The sequence below is a fragment of the Cupressus sempervirens genome, chromosome 8 (assembly GCF_028749045.1).
Source record: "Cupressus sempervirens isolate cs-2001-9-10 chromosome 8, ASM2874904v1, whole genome shotgun sequence".
In the NCBI taxonomy this organism is placed as follows: Eukaryota; Viridiplantae; Streptophyta; class Pinopsida; order Cupressales; family Cupressaceae; genus Cupressus; species Cupressus sempervirens.
The window spans coordinates 114,568,467-114,580,030 of record NC_143125.1 but is presented as its reverse complement, the minus strand read 5'-3'; positions in this window follow the sequence as shown (position 1 = coordinate 114,580,030).

Genomic DNA, 11,564 nt, shown 5'->3' with positions numbered 1-11,564 from the left:
AAAAGTCACAACCTTTCATAATTACAACCCTTTTAAAAATTCACAACCATTCATAAACATAACAATGCAAAGAGTCACAACCCTTCATAATCATAATCCCTTTGGAAAGTCACAACCTTTCATAATCACAATCCATTTGAAAAGTCACAATCATTCATAATTACAACCCTTTGAAAAAGTCACAACGATTCATAATCATAATCCTTGAAAAAAGTCACAACTCTTCATAATCATAATCCATTTAAAAAGACAACTTTTCATTATCACAATCCAATTAAATAGTCACAACCCTTCATAATCATAATCCATTTGAAAAGTCACAACCTTTCATAATCATTTTCCATTTGAAAATTCACAACCCTAGATAATCATAATCCATTTGAAAATCACAACCTTTCATAATCACCATCCATTTGAAATGTCACAACCCTTCATAATTACAAACCTTTGAAAAAGTCACAATCCTTCATAATCATAAACCATTAAAAAAGTCACAACCCTTCATAATTATAGCCCTTGCAAAGAGTCATATCCTTTCATCATTATCTTCTTTCAAAAAATTCACTTCCTTATTTTCTTCACATTCCTTTCCTCTTCTATTAATCCTTACTTAATCCCTCCATTTTCATCATCATCATCTTCTTCTCTTTTTCAAATGAACTCTAGTCCCTTGTATGTCTTATTTTGGAGTCACATCTCTTTATTACATATCCCTTGACCTTACTAGATTTGTTAATAATTATAGCTTCTCAGATAAACATGAATGATAATTATCAAGAGAATTATTTATGATTCTATGCATGCATGTATATAAATACACATTGAGTATATTAATATACATATATACATAATTAAATATTAAACCATAAATCATTATATTGATTGTATGAGAATTAAATTGTCATTCATCTTTAATTGACTTAATGAATTATTAGCATTCTTGATGCAAGGCAAGAGGGCCCAAAAGACACTTCCAAGATGCCCTTGTTAGAGTTACACATGGAAGCCAACACAATATTGGAGAAACCGCAATAAATTATATTGGATTCAATGCAAATATGATGAGACAATATTCTTACATGTCAGGTATAAGGCCTACTTGGTTGTAGCCATAAACATCCAAATTACAATTACCGATCTTACAAGCTCAGGCTTATAGAGCCAAATTCTTGTTATTTTCATTCTATCTAATTTCATTCTTCTTTCCCTAATCCTAGATCTCAAATTATATAGCTAGGAAGATGACAAGTTGGTTTGTTAGGAAATTTATTACAAAATATAGGTCATGCTTCAAAGGAGATATCAACAACCTTACAATTAAGAAAAACAAAATCCAAGGGGATAAAGATAGGTCCACACATGATCCAAGAAGAAAATCCCAAGGCCGTAGAAAGCCTTGATATCACAAACAACCCTACAGAAACCAAAAATCATACGTTACCTAGTATGCAAGAAAATGAGCACCCCTTGAACAAAGAGAAGGATAACTCCCGCATATGATGGAATTAAGTTCCACGAACATAGGATAAGGATCCATGATAGGTCCACATTAAGAAGCCAACTACACAAAAATAAAGAATATGAACAAGGGTGATTCCATGAATGACAAACAAGAACAATAAATAGGAAATATTTTAGTTGATGCAAGGTTGCCAAAGTGCTCAAGATTCTCCTGCAACAATTATTATTATTCTTCCACTTATAAATCTGTATCAAGTGGATATTAATATCAAACATTATTATTGAGTGTCAATGTAATATAATCAATATTGACCATCACGTTTCTATCATCGATAATGTTTATCGATATTTAGGAATTAATTTGTATTGATGATTGTATCATTTGTGAATTAGTTTATATTGATGAATATATTGATTGTGAATTGGTTTATATTTCACATTAATTATATTATTGATCACTATTAGTTTGTTAGAATGTGGATCATGAAATGGTGTATATGGATTAACATGTCAATGGAGAGACACGACTCCACATATGTGGAGACATGCCTATCCATCGACATGTCCCTTAAGTCTTACATGCGCACGTGCACATGCACGCGTGGGCGCGCACACACACACACACACACACAATTTGGTTAAGAAGGGAAGATTAGAGTGTTACCAAGGAGGGGATTGTATAAAATCATAAGTGCAAGTCTTTTGGAATTTGATCTCTCTTTCTATGATGTCTCTTGTCTGAAGGCTTTATAAAATCAGAAAAATAACTTTGACATCTCTAAGCCACTTTGTATGTTATTGGTATCTTTAAGTTTTGTTGTCTATTAGTGTCAAACACTTAGTCATGTATAAGATAGAGTCATTTGGTCATCATTGCAACTGAGTTACTCTATAGAGGCTAAGTCATGTAAAGACTTGTAAATAATCATGTATCAGTCGAGCTCTATAGGAGCCGAGAAAGTCTTTGGTTGCTGAGTACTTTCATACAAGCTAGGTTTAGTGATTTTCAAGTAGAAAGTGCACACAGATGTTGAGTCATACAAAAGGAGCTAAGTAAGTTAAGGCCAAGCAACAACAGGCAGAACACTTACAACCAAGCATCATAGGCAATATGTGTTGAGTAACATAGAGTGAACAAATTTTTTTAAAATAGTACAAGCTTTGAGGTAAACCATTATTGAGCCAACATGTAAAAGATATTTAATGAACATAGAGTTTGTTACATTGGTTGTTATGTATTTTGACGTAGATCACTGATCCCTATGAGGGATGAATAATCAATTAGATGAAGAGGCAAAAAGGAAAACATCAAGATCATTGATCTTATTCTAGAAGACTCTACATATGTCTTTAAATAGGCAGATCCAAACCCTATTTCAGTATAGTGGATAATAATGCAAAGTGTGTGAAGGAATTAGGTTTTGGAGACTACATGCGAAAGTTGTGAAGAACAAAGTTAGTGACCTAATGAAGCAATGAAGGACTAAGTAAAGACATATCAGATTAGAGATCATATCAAAGATTGGAAGGAGGAGATCTATAATTAGCAATTGTAAGTGCAGACCAAAGGATCAGGTACTGAATCATTTTTGACAAATTGAATCAAGGCAAATCTCTTAATAGAGTGGTTTTAACAAAGTCTTTACATCATTGTAAGTGTTAAATCCTTTCATCAAGGTAGATCTAATAGTCTTGTAAAGTCTTTAACAAAGCAAACCCCTCATAGAGTAGATCATCTGAAGTGATCACATTGTAGTCCTAACAGACTAACTTTGTTACTATAGCAGTGAAGATTTGTGGGTGTCATCCCCACCCCATTTTTATCTTCACCTTGGAGGGTTTTTGGGTTACCAAAATCTTTTGTGTTATGTGTTTACATTTCATGGATGTGATACATAGTTAGATTTATTTCAGCATATGATATTTCAAGTTATGTTATGCATAAACTAGATATGACATGGTTAATGTGGTGAATACAATAAAGTTGTTTTGAAGGATTATAGTTTTATAGATCCTAATACATCCCCCCTCTCAGTATCTCAATTTCTCAATAAACTTCCAAGAATTGGTATCAGAGAAGAGTTCTCTTCAAAAGAAGTTTAACAATTTAAGAGTTCAAATCTTGGATAGAGGCTTACAGATTGAGAAAGATTATTGAAAATTAAGTGATTGACATCCAACTCTTACTGCAAAAACTTGAAGTAACAAGAGAGGAACTGATGAAATCCCTAAGAAAGAGAAAAGATATGGGTATTCAACAGAATGGCACTTTATCAAGAAGTTGATACACAAGGATTTCTTGATGATGGAAGTTCCATTGAAAGTGATGCAACCATTTTAGATTTATTGGAAAAGAATAGTTTCCTAAATGAAGAAGTTAGAGGACTAAAAAGAGAACATGAAATCTAGTTAGTAAGGCTATGTGAAGTGATCGAACAAAGAAGAAAGTTGAAGAAGACAAAAGACAAATGGCTAACAGACTTGAAGGAAGGTCATCTGATGTACAAAAGCTTACAAACACTCAGTTGGACACGATGAATCAACTGATGCTTGCAAATTAGGAACTAAGTAGGAGAGACATGGAGATAGCAAATCTGTGATCACAAAGTGACCAACTGAGGAATGAGTTAATATCTGAGAAAGAAATTTTGGAAAGGATGAACAAGCCTAGTGAAGCAATAAGATACTTTAAAGAACTGATGAGATCACCTAGGTCATCTACCAATACCTCTGGACTAGGACATATAAAGAAACATTCATCTACTAAAAAAAGAGAATCATCCAAGAGTGGAGAGATAAAGAATGCAACATTAAAAGGAAAACCTACATGCTATCATTGTGGTAAACTTAGACATACTGCAAACATTTTCAGAGATGTGAATGGTATGTAAAACCCTAAACTAAGTTTTTTGGTTACTATTTTTATTGCAAAAATCAAGTCCAACAAGCACATGAATGTAGATCAAGGATGAACAATACATCTAGTGCACCTAGATTTGAGGGATATTGTTATAATTGTCAAAATTTTGGACATAGAGTATATGAATGCATATCACAACCATAACCTAACTGGAAATCCAAAAGACAAGTCAATACACCTAAGAAAGTGTTGGTACCCATATGGACCTTGTATTCAAACTTTTAGTGTGGAGTCTTGAACTACTTTGAACTAAGGTTCAAAGCAATTTAAAGTGGTTCAATTTTTTGAAGTAGATTTAAATGGTTTATTTTGGTTTGTCTTGTCTTTTGGTTTGAGGTAGTTCACCCTATAGGTACAGATTGTTCAGAGGTGCAAACTAGATTTCAAAGGTTTAACAATTTGTATGATTTAGAATTTAGAAGCATGTAGATTCAAGAAACTCACGTATCAAATCAAAACATTCATATTCAAAGAATAGGTTGAATGCAAATTCTCTACCTCAGAAAATATGATTCAAATTAGTTTGTGAAGATGCCTCTAGGTACATGCAAGTACATATTGGTTCAAATGGTTCAAAGAAACTTATATTAGATTTGGTTTATTTCAAATGATTTCACAAATTTACAAATGTGACAACTCATAGTTCATTTTCAAGTATGTCAGCCCAAACTAATCAGAAAGATGTTTTGATAAAGTGAATAAATATTATGGTATCTTCTGATTATTCATAATGGTAAGATTATTATCATGTGTCATGAGGAAATAGAAAAGAGGAAGTGTTTTGGTTTCATGCGTGCAAATGGAGGACAAGTTTTATCTAGGAAGGAAGATACAAGCTCAAGATGATCTGACTTCATTTGAAAATGATGGAGGTGAGCAAGATAATTTTGTTGACATTCTTATGACCATGGAATCATAAATAGAAGTAGATTTTGAATGGAAAAATGAGCAAAAGCATCAGCTGGAACACAAGTCTAACTTCATGTATAGATTTTATAATGAAATATCAGAATATTCACCTCTCATTGATTGCAAATAATTTGTTCAGCCAAGTTCTTAACCTCTAATGGTCAATGGCTGGGAATTTTACTTCAGCAAATTGGATTTTATGACAGTCATATAGACCCTCAAACAGTGACTTGTAACTTTTTACTCATGCATAATTTTGTAAATCGCTTCAGTGGAAAGGAAGAAGATTATGATTGTGCCAAAATATCCAAAAATCAAAAAGATCCAATAGTGGAATAATTAGTTATGCCTCCTGTACTGAGACCCATTTTTGTTGTCAGAGTTATTTTAAATCTACCCAGCATCAAGAATATTTTTATATTGGAACAATGTAGTAATGTGCCACTTATCCAAGTCTCATTTAATATGTCAAATTATTCTTATAATACATTTACATCAATGTTTTATAAGGTTATCAAAATATAAATGAGAGAACATAAGAAGAGAAAAGTGGGTAGTTAAATAGGAGTTACATGATTCCAAGAATCAATTATGCAAATTGAAAAGACACATCAACTAGTTATTTATGAAGGTATTTCAAACCACTAGGGTTCAAGTGGTTCCAGTTTTCTAGTCCTTCTGAGGGAGAGAGAACAGACTTTGGAGTTGTAGAAGAGCAAAACTTTTATTTTTGTGGACTTTGTGTTAGGAAAAGGAGGGGAAATTTTGTTTTTAAGTGTAATGTAAGGGAGGGAATTTTTGTTTCTTCCAGATAGTGATTCTAATGCAACATGTAATGAGATCTGTGTTATCTTTTACATTTTAGAGAAGGGAGACTTGGGAGATAATTGCACACCAAAACTTCAAGTTTGGGTAGTTTTCTCTCTACTGATTGTTATCTTTGTGTAACTTTCAGTATTCTCTAAACACATTTTAGTATTGTTGTTTTATGAATACATTTAATTTCAAGATGTCTTTGAAGCTTTGATTCTTGGTTTACTCAGGTTTTCATTCTCTTTGTAATGCAATGTTCGAGTCAATGAACTTTGTGTCATTTACCATTTATTTCTTTCTAATCAGATTAGTTTTTCTGTGTCTATGTTGTGTTTATGGATAGATGTTTGTAAACCTTCTGTGCTTTCTGGTTAAAAGCATCTGTATTTGTACCTTTGTGAATTGATTGTAAATCATACATGGTGAGTTGTACCCAAATAAACTCAGAGGGTGCTTACGATTTTCAATAGTGAAGTGACCTAACTATTAGTGCATTTTCAATCTTCCCATTTGGGCTTTTGGGGTTAATTTGTGATTATTTCTTTGCAGGACAATTTGTTCACTAACAGAAAGTTTGTTCTAATTGTCACAAGGTTGGACATGTGAGAAAGAACTTCAGAACCTGAGCACTAGTACCAAACAATGAACACATCAAGGGTAAAAGAAAAGTAGATGTTGAACAAACAAAGAAGGAGATGAATCAAACTTGGAAGAAAAATGTGGAAGTTGGAAGTAGTGAAACAAATGAAGTTAAGATCACTGAATCCAATGGAGAAGGTGATCACACCACCTCAAATTGAACAAGAAAGGTATGTAAGGAACTGTATATTTAATGACTTATCTTACAACAGTTCCTAACATAAGTGTGCAAAAGTTCATATTTGCATGAGATAAGATGCATTAGAAAAAATTCATGGAAAGAATAGTGCAACAAAATCATTTACATTTTGGATGTTGAGCAGCAGTAAATCTGTCTATATTGATTAAGTATTGCAATATGAACTAAGTACCCCCAATGACTAAACTGATGTATAGGCCGAATTAGATGGTATTGACCAAGCCATACAATGAAGACTGAGTTCAAAAGGTTAATGATGAGCAAGACAGAGGGATTCCACCTAACAGAGGATACAACATTTATGGAGACCCTAACTTGAATGAATGGAGGTATATAAAAAGAATTTGAAGACAATTTACACACCTTGCATTCATATTTTGAGAGCACAGAATGATTTGAGCAACTTGCAAAGTGATTTTAAGGCCATTGAAAGTAGATCAGAAGTGAAAGTGTGATCTAGTGTTGATTTTCAATTGTGTCAAGTTTATTAGGAAGCAAAATCTCAAAATCCTAATATGCAAAAATGGTATCTTCATCATCATCTATAGCAAAGAGTCAAGGAGAAGAGGTAAGCAATGTTCAATTGGTGAAGAGTGACACTTGTCCTCCACATAAGTATCGGGTTATTCCTAAAATTGCTATGAAATGAGATTCAATGGGTGTGTTATCATTAATACCACCTAAGGTCATTATGACTCACAATGTATGAATTTATTACATGTGTAAAATCAACGAAGTTGGAGATTATGAAATTCATGTGGTATATGAAAAATTGTGTGATGGAGTATTGAAGGACGAGTTCAAGATTGTTGAGAGGAAAGGTTTAACTGGTGCCCTAGATTTTCCAAGAAATTTCAAAATTAAATGGAGTAGGGTTGTGCTAAGCTAAATTCATGACATGGAGTTATGGCTAGAGAATGGACCAGTTAAGATCACAAAGAAGATGATACACACTATTACTAGTTACCCAACATTTGAAAAGAAGAAGACAATGCGTAGCCAAAGAAAAGAAGTTGTCAAGGAAAATACCAAAGCCAAGTGGAGTGGACATGGCATGTTTATTTCAACCATCACTGGTCCATTGATTGAGTTTGCAATGAGAGTGATCTCTCATAATTTTTGTCAGTGAAGCTGACTGAATAGTGTATAGGGCCCATTTGCCGTTGCACCAAAAGCCATGACTGTTAGTGAACATGGAACACCACATAATTAACCACCTGTGGGCAGGGAAGCGCGTCGCATCACCCAACAATCTCCCCCTCGATGCGCATACTAGGTGCTTACGCGGGTCGGGAAGGCACCGGGGAGATTTGAACCCATGACCAGGCCAAAACCAGGCTCTGATACCAATTATAGGGCCCATTTGCCGTTGCACCAAAAGCCATGACTGTTAGTGAACATGGAACACCACATAGTTAACCACCTGTGGGCAGGGGAGCGCGTCGCATCACCCAACATAGTGTGTCATGTATGGTAGTTGATCAGGAATGAAAGATTGTGATGAAAGATCATCAATATGATCTTGCCGAGTTACAACAGTTGCAACCAATAGAAAACTTTATATCAATTAGGAAAGCAAAGAATTCAATGTGTAAGTTTGGATCATTGATTATGTGTATTTTCTTTTTTCACTCAATTATTTTCTGGCTATATGAAATGTTGTATGGGAATAAGAAAAACCTGCTACAAGGAAGATTAGTGAGTATATAATACATTTGGGAGAAACTTTTGAGAATGTTTTAGATGGATATTTTGAAGAATTCAAATAGAAGATGAGAAAAAAACTAAGGATATTGGCATTATTAGTTGAGAAGCACTATAATGATATATGTTTTCTAGTTGATAATGATAACACAATTGTACAAGCACTTAAGCTGAGGATACCACGACTTAAAATTTTTGGCTATGAAATTGAGATTGATGATGTGAGTGCAACAATCACTACGCTACTAAATGGAGAAATTGATGCAAAGGATGAGCCCTTTTGGTGTAGGAGCACTTCTAATACTGACCATTGCAAACACATTAGGAGGATCATACACAAAGGATTAGGATAGGATTAGGATCTAGAATCCAATGCTAGAAATAATGTCCAAGTTGTAAGGAAAGGAGACATTAGGTGTGTAATAAACCTAAATGCCTACCTTAGTAATCTTATGGCCAATTTCTAGGTAGAATGAGGATAAGATAGTCTAGAAGGTTAAATAATGATTTTTAATTGATTAAAACCTTCTTATAATCCTAGGTAGTGTCTAGGATTAAAGTTTAGTAAAGTTTGGAGATATTTGACAACTTTTGCAAAAAGTTGTCAATGTTGCATAATGCAACTTTTGTGCAAAAACACAACTTTTGAATACCAACATTCACAACTACTTTTATCGGTTGGAACTATTTGGGAAGGGCATAAATAAGGTTAAGAAACCTTTCTCAACATAGAAGAGAAGAATCTTTTGTAATCATTGTTTCAAATCAATAAAATTATATTGTTTTCCTATTAAAACTACCTAAGAAACTACTTGTATGGAATTGTACAGCTTTACATGCAACTCTGAAGGATTGAAAAAGTTGAAGAATGTTTTTATGAAGGATTTGCAAGTGGTTTGAGGTTTTTAATTCATAATGGTTAAGAGGAATCAAATTTTTTTTGCTTGATGGTCACAGGGAGGCCCTAACTAGGGTTTCGAGAGAAAAAATCTTTTTCCTAGAGATTCCACCATGGGAAAAAGATAAGCCTCAGTGGAAAGAAGGGGAGAGGATGTACATTAAGATTATTTGGGTCTCATAATAGGAAGCATAATATGTTGGGAGAAAATACTAAACCCTCTGGACAGACATCTAAATGTGACTGTCCAAATTTGAGTTTTTGAGGCACAACTTGGCCCAAGGGTGGAATAGAACCATAGGAAACTGGACTTAGATGTTTTGACATGTCCCTGAAGTATTCCAATATGATTGGTTGGAAGATGTTTTGAATTTCTTGTACTTGATTTGGAAAAGATTCTTAACTAGCCCTATTAGGCCTAGGAGAGTTTTGCAAACAACTTGAGTTGGGAGATTAGTCAAGACATCTAAACTTGGCAAGGGTTGTCAATTTAAGGATTGGAGTTTTTGAAGGTGTTTAAGACTTTCTGTGGCGGAATTGGAAGAAGTTTTCCTTTACAAATCCTTAGTTTCTCCTTGTAGTCCTATTTGGAGTTTTAAGTAAGTTGATTTTTGAAGTACATAGTTGATTTCTAAAGTACATATTGGGATTTTTGAAGTACATATTGAGGGGACTTGTGTATGAAAATATTTGGAAACTACATCTAAAGTTGGAAGTATCCCTATTTCATCCTTGAAAACATCGGCTTAAAGTTTGTGTCTTGTTAGGCCTCAAGGAGGTGTCTTAGACTTTGAATTTGATCTAGTCTAAGGAGAGTCGATATTGTTCACATAGTAGAGTCTAGTCTTGTATGGTCGTGAAACATTGGTGCAACTATAAGGAACACACCTTGGGTATATAGAAGGGGACTTTGTGCCACCTTTGACAAATATGAAGAAGCAAAAACTAGAATAACTATAGACATCAAGATTTCTTCTACTGATAAGAAAAGGAAGAAATGATTGAAGACCTTTAATGTTGACACAAGGTCTTGGAGAGGATAAAGAAAATTATAATGAAGCAGAGGAAGAGGAGGAGAGTGCTAAAGAATAGGGTAAAGTCCTAGCACTTGTCACCCTACTAGTGAAAAAGGCCAAAACAATAAAAACTACTAAGCATAAGGAAAGGAAGGATGCAAACAAGGTAACACCTAATACCTTCTCTCCTCTTACACCACAAAGACCAAGAATTGGGGCAATAATATCAGCTAGTGTCAAGCCACCATTAAAGAAAGGAGTGGTAAAGATCACAAAACCAAGTGGCACAAGTGCAGTGAAGAAGAAAATGTTAGCCTCTAAAGGACAACAGAAGAGACGAAGGTTGTTTAAGGGAAAATATACGAAAGAGGAAGATGCAGAGAGAATTGAATCTGATGAACTTGGTCACCACTAAGTCATTCTGCCTACAAAGCCTAGAACTATTGATGAGGCATGTGCCAACATAAGAAACTTTGCAGGCCTATTAGGTTTTAGATATGTAAAGTATGAGACATTGAGCAATGTTGATAAATCCAAGGTAGATGAAGCTATTTTAGAAATGATGGCTAAAAATAAGCTAGCACCTATAGAACTTGAAAACAAGATTCCAAATGATTTGTATAGTAAACTTGATAACAAGTGGCAGCAAGCAACTAAAATTGAGAAGCAAATAAGAGAAGGCACATTAGCCAAAATTATGCCTAAGTTGAAAAATAAGCAAAAGAAAACATTTTTGAAGAATTATAGGAACCACTTTATTCCTAAATTTAGAGCATTTATGATTTTTACAAAATAAAATTTAGGCTTTTGTACAACAAAATAAATTATTATGGAAGAACGTTTTTGGACTAACAATGGGAGAAGATAAACAAGAGAAAGAAGTTGACAGTATAACTATTGAAGACGATCATAGTGATGAAGAAGATTTAGGTGTGTTGAGCCCGCAAGACAATATATATCCTATTCGTGCCACCACACCTAGCACTCCTGTATGACAACAAATAA